General features: G+C 37.7%; 1 long non-coding RNA gene across 1 annotated transcript in view; it reads left to right on the top strand.

Annotated features, from left to right (window-relative positions):
• The first annotated feature begins 11,614 nt into the window (after positions 1-11,614).
• The window catches only part of LOC107006397, a 3,294-nt gene continuing 2,696 nt past the window's right edge, over positions 11,615-12,212 (top strand). Inside the window, exon 1 of the long non-coding RNA XR_001454968.2 lies at positions 11,615-12,006. This is a non-coding gene — a long non-coding RNA (uncharacterized LOC107006397). The remainder of the gene's footprint in view (positions 12,007-12,212) is intronic.

The raw sequence follows: 12,212 nt of genomic DNA, 5'->3' as shown, positions 1-12,212 counted from the left end.
AAAAATCCTCATAAACCATGTATGTCAAATAGTTTTAAGATAATTCCTTGTTGCTTTTAAGCATAGCTTTGTGGATCCACTTAATTGAGGTGTTTATACCCAAAAGGTATAGGAAAATTCTTTCACCGTGGGTGAAACGATGTATCGTCATGTAAATCATAGTGATGGTTTTTAGTTAGAGAATCTCCCAAATAAGAGTAAAGATTTTATTATTCTAGTTTTATACATACTTATTTGATATCTACTATTTTAAATGTTTTATATATTGCATCGCTTATTGTTGCTTACATATTGAGTTGAATTGAGGTGGGTATTTCTTCTAACTTTGTCAGTTCAGTTATCTATTGTTTTTCGACTTACATGCTCGTACATTAACTCTACAACCGTCATTCGACCTGCACTTTTTAATCATGCAAATATAGTTGTTCAGAGTCATCAAAAGGCGCTCTATTGATACCATTTGCATTCCCATAAGCTTTATGAGCCTCCTTGATCTCTAGAAGGTTCCACATTTACACTTTAGATTTTTTAAGATGTCGTGGCTCTTGTACCAAGATCTATCGTAGTATTTAGAGGCTTCATAGACAGTGATGTTTAGACACGAGTTTCCTTCTATGGCTATTTGAATATTTCTATACATTTCTAAGTTATCTATTATTGACACAATTTGAGTTAAGCTTTGCATTTAAGGTTCTTGTTTTGTTGAGTAAGTTTTCCACTTAGTAGTGTGCCAGGACAAGGGTTGGCTTAGGGACCAGCGATGGTTCTTGAGTGCGGGCCACTTCTAGGGTGTATGCTCGGGGCGTAAAAAACTTGGTATCGGAGCACATAGATTAAGAGCCCTAGAGTTATTATGAAGCCTTGTTGTAGATTCCTTTTTATCGGTGTCAAGCACGCCACATCCAAAATTTTACAGGCTACAACATTGAGGAAACAATTCGTATCTTTCCTACTCGCTTACGTGCAACAGACTTCAACTTTATAAAAGTTTCCTTCTAACTTATGCTTACACGTATCTTTCATATCATGCCTCCATGAAGAGCTATTTGAGGATATGCTTCTAGGAGGAATGTTAATCCTCAAGAACAAGAGGTTCCCAATGCACCAGAAGTGCATCCCCCTCAGGAAGAGGTTACCAATGTTGAGTTCTAGGATGCTATTCAAATGTTGAGTCAAGTGGTGGCAAATGGAGTTGGTCAACAGAGAGGGGTTTCTCAACATGTGGTTGATACATCTAAAATAAGTGAGCTAATGAGAGTGAATCCCAGAGTTCACATAATTGAGGATTCAGAAAATTTTGTGAAAGAGTTACAGAAGGTATTTGAGTTTATGCGTGTTGTTCATGCTGAGCATGTGGAGTTACTTTCATACCACCTCATAGGTGTTGCCAGGATTTGGTACGACCAATAGAAGAAATGCAGGGCTGAAAGGGCACCATTGATGAGTTGGCCTATTTTTGAAAGTGGCTTCTTATGACGTTTCATTCACTACGAGCTAAGAGAAGCAAAGGTAAGGGAATTTTTAAATTTGAAACATAAGTTGATGGGTGTGCATGAGTACAACCTCAATTTCACTCAGTTTTCCTATTATGCTCCGGAGATTGTAGTAGATATGAGAAGCAGGATGAGTCTGTTTGTGTCTGGTTGTTCGATTATCAAGTAAGGAAGGTAAGTTAACCATGTTGTTAGGGGACATGGACATAACAAGACTTATGATCCATGTGAAAGTTGTTGCGTATTATAAGATGAAAGATAGGGAAAATTTCCATAGTAAGAGGTATAAGACAACCGGTCATGATTCTGGATAGAAGAAGGCCGAAAATGTGAACCGGTCACCTTTTCAGAAAAGTACGACTAGGCACACTCCATCATCAGTTAGTGCACTTGCACCTAAGAACAAATGTTATTTTAGGAACCACAACTCCGAGAATTTCAGAGCTAGACCTACTCAGTCTTAGGGTAGTGTGGAACAAGGGGCTAATTGGACTCATATATGTCTAAGTGTGGTAGGAATCACCTAAGAGCATGTCGTGATGGATCCAATGGTTGTTTCAAGTGTGGACAGAGGGGTCACTTCATGAGAGAGTTCCTAAGAACTATCAAGGTAATGGTAATGGAGGCAATAGAGCCCAATCTTCTTCAGTGGCTCTGGTAGATAGAGCAGCTCTAGTAAATAGACATACTCTGAAAGGAGCTACTTTAGGGACTGGTGGAGAAACAAACCATTAGGAGCTGCTTTAGGGACTGGTGGAGAAACAAACCATCTGTTTGCTATTATCGGACGCCAAGAGCAGATGAATTCACCAAATATGGTCACTAGCATGATTAAAGTATTTACTTTTGATGTATATGCATTGTTTGATCCAGGTGCGAGTATATCTTTTGTGACTTTGTATATAACTGAGGTTCAATATTCTTTCCGAACGACTTGTTGAGCCCTTCATTTTTTGAACGACTTGTTGATCCCTTTGGTTTTTCTACACCCATTGATGAGTGTTTTCTTGTAGGAAAACATTTAACTTAATTGTGTCATCTCTATAAATCACTATGACACTATGGTTGACTTAGTTGCTATGGTGGCCTTTGATGTTATTCTAGGTATAAATTGGCTTTATACATGTTATGCCTCATTTTATTATAGAACCCGAGTAGTCAAGTCTTAGTTTCCTAATGAGCCAGCTGTAGAGTGGAGGAGTAGTTCAGTAGGGCCTAACGGTTCTTTCATTTTATAACTTAAGTCAAGAAGTTATTATCTAAGGGGTGCATCTATCACTTAGTCCGAGTTAATGACTCTAGTGTTGAGACAAAGACTATTTAGTCATTTCCAATTGTGAGTAAGTTCCAAGAAGTCTTTCCAGATTGTCTTCCTAGAGTCCTGATGTTTCACGATTATCAGAACACAATTCAAGTTCAAGTACCAATGATTGTGAGTAGTAAATGTAACACAACCAAGGCTTGGAGTTGAGTCCCAAGGTAGTGGTTTCGAGAATTAGTGCCCAAGTGCAAATTAATTTGAGTTAGTTATAGCTAAATGACATTTTTGAATAAAAACATACAAATTAAAGGGGTGACATAAATGTAAATATCAAAGGGGGGAGGGGGTTGGTAGTCAAATATCAACTAAAACAGTAAATAACACTAAAATACAAGTAACGAGCCAAGATTCTTGGGATGTTATAGGATAATGGGATAAGACAAACGACCCGGAAATTGCAATTAACAGTAAACAATTGCATATTAGTGATTGAGCTAGACTTCAGTGGGCAAACTCTCTCTTGAGAAATTTATCCCGAATAAAATTAGTTTCTCTCGAACACTAATAATCTGCAATTAAGCACAATCTTTGCCTTATTTCATTCACTCTCTCGAGCAAAAAGTGTGAAAGAGGGACTAGAATTCACTCTCTTGAGCTGAACCCATGAAAACCCCTACCCCACCAACCATCGAATCAAAAGTTTTGGTTTCAATACCTCTCTCTCAAGCAAGCCCAAAACACTAAGATAAGATTTTATTTGCTAATACAACCCATTAAATTCAACCACAACTAGTGAACGAAATCACTTTTACATAGAAAATAACTACCAATTAGCTATACTCAACAGTTATATCAACCCACAATCACATAATCACACCCCAAGAATTGGGGTTTCAGCTAGACATAGTAAAAAATAAGAAATAGATACCTATTGGTGTTTCATCAACTACATATGATTGATAGTCTTTGCACAAGTCTAGAATGATGAATCTTCAAACCCCAGTCCCAATTTCTTGGAATTGGAAATCTTCAAAAACTAAGGAAAATGTTGCAAACTTGAAACATGAAGATAATGTTCAAAACTAGATTGATTACTCTCTATTTGATTACTCAATGTCAAGATAGTAAACTAAGAATTTTAAAACTAACTTACAGTTGTCAAAAATTATTCAACGAAGATTCAGTCAGCGCAATAAGTCGGGATCGCCAATCCACTCGACACCACCCTTTTTAATTTGTATCGCTATTTTGCCTTTGCCTTCAACATCCTTTAGGTTTTGTAACTTTGGGTAATATGGCAATGCATCGCGGAACCATTCGGTGACTTGCCGACTTCTCATTTCGATCGCCGACTTTATTCTCTCCTTCAGGATTTAGCACATTGGAACATAAGGCATACAAAGGCCATTCGGGGACTCGCCTAATAGGTTAGGCGATCCTTAGACCTTCTTTTCTTAATTCTTTTGGTTGCCTTGTTCATTTTTGCTCCTTAGTTTTCATGCTTTGTTCCTCAATCCAAATCCCTGAAAATCAAGGATTTATATTAGTTATAGGCACAAAATATGCATTTGAGAACACTAAATCCATTATAATAAAGCTCTCAATGAGTCTAAATCGTGGAGTCATCAACACCCCCAACTTAAACATTTGTTTATTCTCAAGTAAAACTCAAATTCAGCAATTCAAAAAGGATGTCTCAATCAGTGCTACAAAAGATTAAATCATGAATGCACACCAAAGGACATAACTTACTCATGCAAGGATCAATTGTGCACTCAAAGTTTGAAATTTTGACACACCATTACCAAAGAATATCAAGTTCACTATACTTGCTTCAAATGCGAGTTCAAGCTCAAAAAAGTATACAAATGCCCTGACACAGGGATTTTTTCAATATTCACACACAGTGGTTCACAAATTTAAAGCTTCGGAATCGATTTCAATGCTCACACTCACAAAGACACAATGCATGATTTCACCCATAGGTTTGCCCGTATTTTCCAATCAACCTTTGTTTCAGCTCACTGAATATCACAAAGGTCTTTTAAGGCTTGTAATAGGGTTGAGTGTAAAGGTATTGTCATTTCGGATCAGTGACTTCTATCCTCATGAAATATGGTGTGAACAACACTTCCTATCACGCCCCGAGCTACCCCCGAGACGCAAACACGGGACCTAGGACCACAAGTGATCCCAAGATAACCCTGCTGGCATGATCATAAGCATAACAAATATAATAAACTGGTGAATAAGCTAAATGATAAATAAAATAAAAAGTTGGAGAATACCCATATAATATAACTGAGATAAATAAAATACTGATGAGTTTAATAAAAAAAGATTTTAACTCAACACTAAGCTGAATCTAACTTTGTAAGAAATAAGCCTCTAATTAACTAGAAATGTTGTGACATACCCCAGATAAGCCTAGAAAAACTAAAACTAAATGCCTAAAAATACTGAAAAGAAACTCATGATTATTGTTCTAGGAGAATGAGGACTTACCATTGTTCTGCTCAACAGGAGAGCGGGAACCTATCTAAATGTGATCTAGATGTTGAGAATCTGGACCTACATTACGAGAAGATGTAGCGCACATATGCGAAAGTACTTGAAAGGTGTTGTGCATTCATGATAGCGTAAAGAAGAAATAACATATAACTGAACAAGTTAACAAAGCAATGAAATAATCTGAACATGATAAAGATACTGAATGATGAGATAACAGAATTTAGTGACCCATTTATAACATACTGAAACTCAATACTGGATATACTAATAAAAAGGTTAATGCAATAGAATCTGACTAAACTGTGGGAGCTACAAATAACCAATAATAAAACTACATGAGTTAAATATGGAGTCCAATGTATATGCCCCATCAAGGACCCAATGTACCCTGCCATAGGTATAAAGGCATACTGGCGTGATCACTAAATTGATGCCCAAAAGGGGACTTACAACCTAAGTCGCTAGTAGTTCTAGGACTTTTTGGGTACGCTCAACCCTAGTCCAGCTCGATATTATGCTACTCCCAGGTTAGCTGATTATGACTAACTTTCTTCTGTAAATGTTGGATAACTCAAACTGAACATGCAAACTGAGAATGCAACAATTAATCCTGTAATAATGCATTAAAAACTTAGGCATTTATAACTTAATAACTAATATATTTGACCTATCATGTTTAATTCAAGAATTAAATAAATACGTAGCCAGGGTTCTGAAATTCATGAAAGAAACTATGTAATAACATGATAATATCATTTGAAACATAATAATAACTAAATCATGATAATCTGTTGAAATCTAGAAACACTAGGTTTGTTCATAATAAAGGAATCAAGAAACTTACTAAATTCTACGGACCCAATGGGTGAAAGGGACCCACTATTGAAATCACACATACTGGTGAAGAATTCCACTGAGAGATCTTTCAATGGGCTTGAACTGATGGAAACTTGCCATGTTATTGAACTAGGGTTATTGACCTTTTTCTCATCTCTTACTTTTAGTTTTCTATGTTTTGATTAATGATTTACTTAGGTAAGTTCTAGTTATGTTTCTAGCATTAAACTAACTAAAACCTCATGATTTAGGGTCTAAACGACGTAGCTTAAGGGCCAAACAAATAAGGAAAAGACCAAAATACTCATGACTTAAAAGCTTTCGGAATCACCGAAGGAGTCGACTAGTCAAACCTCATTTATGAATTAGAACTGAAACTCAGTTGGCGAATCGACAAAGTCGGTTGATGAACCGTAAGTCGACTAACGACCTGTACTAGTCGACCGTCCTTCGGGACTAAAAACTAGAAGTCACTTAGCTAATCGACAAATTCGACTGATTGCTTGTACTGGTCGAGCGTCGACCGCGGCTGAGAACTGAAAGTCTGCTAGCAAATCGACGGAGTCGACTGACGAACCGTAATTCGACTGACGGTCTATACTATTGGATTGTCGTTTGCGACTGAGAGCAGGAAGTCAGCTGGCCAATCGACGGAGTCAACAGACTGTCCGTAGTTGGCTTCTGTCAATGGCACCTGCAACTTTTGAAAATTTTGCATTTTTTGGTCTATTTCGGATATCGGGTGTTACACTTCCTTCCCTTTTCTTCATCATTTTTGTTCGTTCTCACAAGTCATTCCATCATCTTCTATGGACTGTTGGAAACCCTATTTTCTTTTTCACTTTCATATATTTATTCCACAACTTTTTCATTCTTTTATTTTTCTTTTCTTTTCCTCTTTTATCATATGGAGTGTCCATTTTCTCAAAACTGTGGGCCAAAATGACTTTCTTGCACTTCTTGATGTACCTTCTCTTTTCGCCACCTCCCCAACTTAGGATCTTTGTCTAAGTTGTCTATTCAAACTAACCACAACTTCATGAGGATTATGGGTAATAGATAAAGAAAGGTCATAGTTTCATTAAATTTCTTCCAAGAAAAGGTCAAGGTTCAAGATGTGTTCAAGTAATGATCACAAACTCACAAGGCTAGCCACAAAAGAGGCATATGTCAAATTGGTTCACATTCTTTAAAGTTGCCTAAGATCATATCATGAGATTATTTTACTTAGTCAAGCAAAAAATTAGGTGTTATCATACATGGTTCACGCTAAGCTCATCATATAATGCATTAATGCTAAAGTCAAACAAGACTAGACATTTTTTCTAGTGTGAAATGTTCATAGCAAGAGACTCAATTCGATACTTGGTTAGTCTCAACGAGATGTAAAAAGTTCACACACTTCCTATGCAACTTCACTTGGCCTCATTGTCGCCACGCATTCATGTTTTTTTTCTATTAGTAGAACTATTCAAGTCATCGGTATTGATCGAAATTGATACTCAAATTTGCAAGAGAACAACCACATTCATCCCCAAACAAGAGGTGACAACATATTTTGGAAGGGTCAAAATCATTTGCAATTAAAAAACAGAAACCACCAGCTCAATCATATGTACGATGTAATTAGAAACACAAGATAAAGCTTCAAAACCGAAATGTATACGCAAAACCAATATTCAAAGAAGGCATAACACAAAAGTGGGCCTCTCCCCACCACAAATAAAAAATCTTTTTCCTCAAATGCAATAACAAAAAGATATCCAAAAGTCAAAGTAAAGTAATGCAGAGAGGGATTTAAATGGGGAATCCTGTCTTCTTATTCGTTCCATCTGTCTGAACTTGGGCATCAAGGCCTGGGGTCACTTCAAAAGGGACAATAGTTGTGTTAGTGCATGCCAAATATCTATCCGCCAGAAAGGTCTCCACAGCAGTATAATGTCCTCGGGTCCATGAATAAATAGAGGGTCTCGAGGAGTAGGATTCTCGTTAGAGATGACCCTTTTTTCCTTTGCCTTTCCCACTTCCAACAGGCATGGGCAGTTCGATTGCTTTATCCTTGGATGCAAATGCATCCTCATTTATTTTAATCTCCTTAGCCTTCCATTGGGGTGGAAAGTTTCTCCCAACAACTTTTGGTCTAGCCATATCTGCAAAATATTAGGAAATTAGAAAATATTAGCTTGCCAAAAGGATTGGATCTGGAATTCTAGCAAGTCGGCAATTGGAAGGGCCTTTCGGTGAATTATTGACAACTTTAGGCGAGCAAGGGCTAGCTTGCAGGAAGTTATAGTGAAAAACGGTTTATGGGTGCAGACATAAGGCAATCAAGAAGACTTTCGGTGAATCAACAAGTGCCTTTAACGACCTCAGGCTTTTACCGATAGTTACAAAACCCAAAATCAAATCAAGCCTAAAATTAAAGAATAGAGGTGAACTTCGACGAACCGTTGAGAGGTTTGGCGATCTCAACCGAACTCACCAAATGATCAAACGTGCGTACTTTCAAGCAAGCTTCTCAAAATCAACCCCGTAACCTCCGAAAACAAAATCAAAGCATGCACTAGTTAACTTAAAGCAGGAACCATAACATCCAAGCACAACCCCACACGATTCCATTCATTTTAACGCACAAAATTTTGGAATAACACAATTAAACGCATTGAAGGAAAGATTATTAAATTTGAAACTAGTAACCTGATATTATAATCCTATCAAAGAGATCCAGAACATGAGAATCAGATAAAATCATTTGTATAAGAGTACAATTTCTAAAAAATAAGCTCGTGGTTTGAACACCAACCTTAAATGTCGATTAAGATGATATTGAGATACTAGGCGGCAATGTAATCCAAATTCGAGCACAAATATAACGACTTAAATGAATGCAAGAAACATAAAAACTAAAGTGACGATGTGAGTGTGAAAGTTAGAAAATGAGGGAAAGTGATAGAATTTGAAACTTCTAAGTCGTTGGCCTTAAAATCATTCAGTTCTCGCCCACTCGGCGCCATTAGTCATACTCGCCAATCCAGTCGGTGAAACGCTGAATGGACACCTACCTTGCCGAGTTTTGTAAAACCTCCAATTATCATGGGGTCCCAAACGACGGTCTACATCGGGATCACCGATCTGGTTGGAGCTTCGCCAATAATTTCCTAGGCTCACTGATTTTTACAGAACCAATGCAACTTTGTATTAACTCTAACAACAACCTGGCTCGAGGTCGCCGACCTCACAGGTGACGTGCTGAGTGGGTTAATTGCTCACCAACCGGAAACTTCTAAACACTTACCACCTATTAATCTGCAAAAACAACACACCATTATTTAAAAAACAAACAAAAACCAATAAAGGGTCTTGGGTTGCATCCCAAGCAGCGCTTTAGTTAGCATCGCAACACAACGCAAGTCCCGCATCAAATCTCATTTGTGGGGTTTGTCATAGTGTCACTAGGTAACCATCCTTGTTGTTGCGGATTCAAATGCGGTGAAATTTGGCCCATCTAGGTTTCTAACTGCTTGATCGAGACGAAATGGGAGGTAATGGTTTGGCTAAGGGTCGACACATCATCTTTCATTTCTTTCAAAATATTATCCTACCCCTCCACTTTATTAAGGATACGAGAGAGAATATCCTGAGACCATCCACCATCCGGATCTTTTGGCTTTTAGAGCTCGTGGGGAGGCATATACCTGTCCTTCTCCCGATCCTTCCAATGTGATTTCGATCCCTCTATTTATGATATTCGATCTTTCTAACCTTCATCAGTGTTCCAACCTTGGTTACCACCCTAACTCGAGTAGTTTGAATGATTACTACCACCTTGGTTGGTTACGAAATTCACCTCTTTACAATACAACGCCTCAAACTTTGCTTCATAAGTATTAGCACAGCTGACACCAACGAAATGGAAACTTCGAGCAACAACTCTATAACATTTTTTGAAAAAATTGAAAGTTTTGTCATGATCTTGGCCATGTTCTGGTCTTTCTCTTGGTCTTTCTCCATCTGCTCATTTGTCAATTTAAATGTGAGAGGAGATACCTGATCTTCGCCGTTGTACCAAGACCTGTTGATTTTGGTCATGCTATCCAAGAGTTGAGCCACTATCACATAAGTTTTTTGCATTAAACCTCCGAGAGAAATATGGTCAGCAATACCCTTGTTTGCTGAATCAAGACTCCTATAAAAATATTGCAGCAATACGTTGTCAGGCAATCCATGAGTTAGGCATTGGAGCACCAAATTCTTGAATCACAACAAAGTTTCATGAATTGGCTCGCCCTCAAAACGCTTAAAGTTTTGGGTACTGTCCCGAAGAGTCATCATATTTGAAGGAGGGAAAATCACACATTAAATATGGTAACCAACTCCTTCCACACAGTGATTGATTCACGTGACAATTCATTCAGCCACTTGTATGCTTCTCCCATCAAAGAGAACGAGAATAACCTCAATCGGACCGATTCTTGGGAGATGTTTTTTAAAAAGAATGGTCCGCATAAATCCATAAAATTTCTAATATGCTCATGGGGATCCTCATGAGCCAACCCACTGAAAAGTCCTTTCAATTGCAACATAGTACTCGTGATGTGGAACATTGCATTCCCTTCGCCCGGAGACAAGCGAATTGCACAAATACCGCCCATGAGATGAGGGTCATTGACATCATTGAGGTTTTTGACTTCATCTTGATAGCCTACTTGGCTGCCATTGTTGTTTTTCACACTCATACTTACTACTAGAAAACACAAACATTAAAAATAAAACTAAAAATTAAGTAAGTATCATTATAATTAACCAGAAAAAAATTAAACATAACTTAAAATTCTCAAATAACACCACTCGCCGGTAGTGGCGCCATTTTTGAAGTTTCACAATTACCTAAACACTATTGCAGTTCAAGTGAAAATGATCTCAAGTAGTAATTTAACCCCACCAAGGATTGGGTCGAGTCCCAAAGGAGTGGTGTTGACACCCAATTTTGACCCTCCTCTATGATAATTAAGTTTCGAGCTTCCTCGATCTCAAACAATCTATAATAATTAGTTTTTATAAAATTTTGAGGAAATACAAGCTTGCAAAATAATTTTAAATAATTTTGGTCACTTTTTTGTATTTTAAGCAATATACATATATAGGTTTTGTATAGTTTTGTACATAATTAATTATTTTATAAATATTTCGAAAACATCTCAGAAGATTTTAATTTCTAGTAAGTATTTTGGCTAAATTAGTTCGGTTTAAGTTATGGTTATAATTTCGAACCATCGTTTTATAATTAAGTTAATTATTTTATCTTGTTAAAAAATCAAGAAAGCTCGTTAATCAATTATCTTAGTTCGTCTTATTTAAATTTAAGCCAAACTCACAAATTTGAGCTTCAATTTGGCTAATGATTTCGTAAATTTTGTAATCTTTTTGGGATTTGTCTAACATCAAAATTCATCCTTTTTAAATCCATTTAAAAGGGACCAAAATGGGTTCTATTTCTAGTACTTCAAAAGACCCAGGCCTTTTTCTTCATTCAGCCCGTTCCAACTCATTTTCCAGCGACCCATGCCGAATTCCGACTCCTCCGACCCGCGCCCGTACCCGACCCATTACCTTATCCCGTTCCCCCTCTTTGAAGTTGAAAGCGTCTTCCAAAAGAACCCAGTACTATTCCAATATTATCAGCAGCATCCAACGCGTGAAAGTCCAGACTCCCAACAACCGTCAAACGCAAGTGAGATGCCCAACGCGCACCGCTCAGTTCCAGCGAACGGCGAGTTCACAGAAAGGAAGCAAGAGACGCGGAGCTCTGCCTTTCGTCGTTTTCCCCGTCATCCCTTTTTCGTACGAGCAGAAGATAATCGTCTTCCCAGTATGAGATTACTCCACGTCGCCTGCCAAGGACGGGTAAGTTAATCTCAGGCGTCAATCTCGCCATTCCTTCTTTTAGAATGAATTGAAATTTCAGAAAAAGTGGTTTGTCCAAATTGGTGAAGGATTTTCGATTTTTGAATTCCAAAATTTTTGGGCCTTGAGCGGATTTATGATCTTTTCCCCCCTTTTTTTGTGACCTAATTTCCCTTCATTGTGAAAGGGGGGGGGGGGGGGGGGCC

This window comes from Solanum pennellii, chromosome 1, assembly GCF_001406875.1.
Source record: "Solanum pennellii chromosome 1, SPENNV200".
Classification (NCBI taxonomy): domain Eukaryota; kingdom Viridiplantae; phylum Streptophyta; class Magnoliopsida; order Solanales; family Solanaceae; genus Solanum; species Solanum pennellii.
This window is presented reverse-complemented; position numbering and strand designations above follow the sequence as displayed.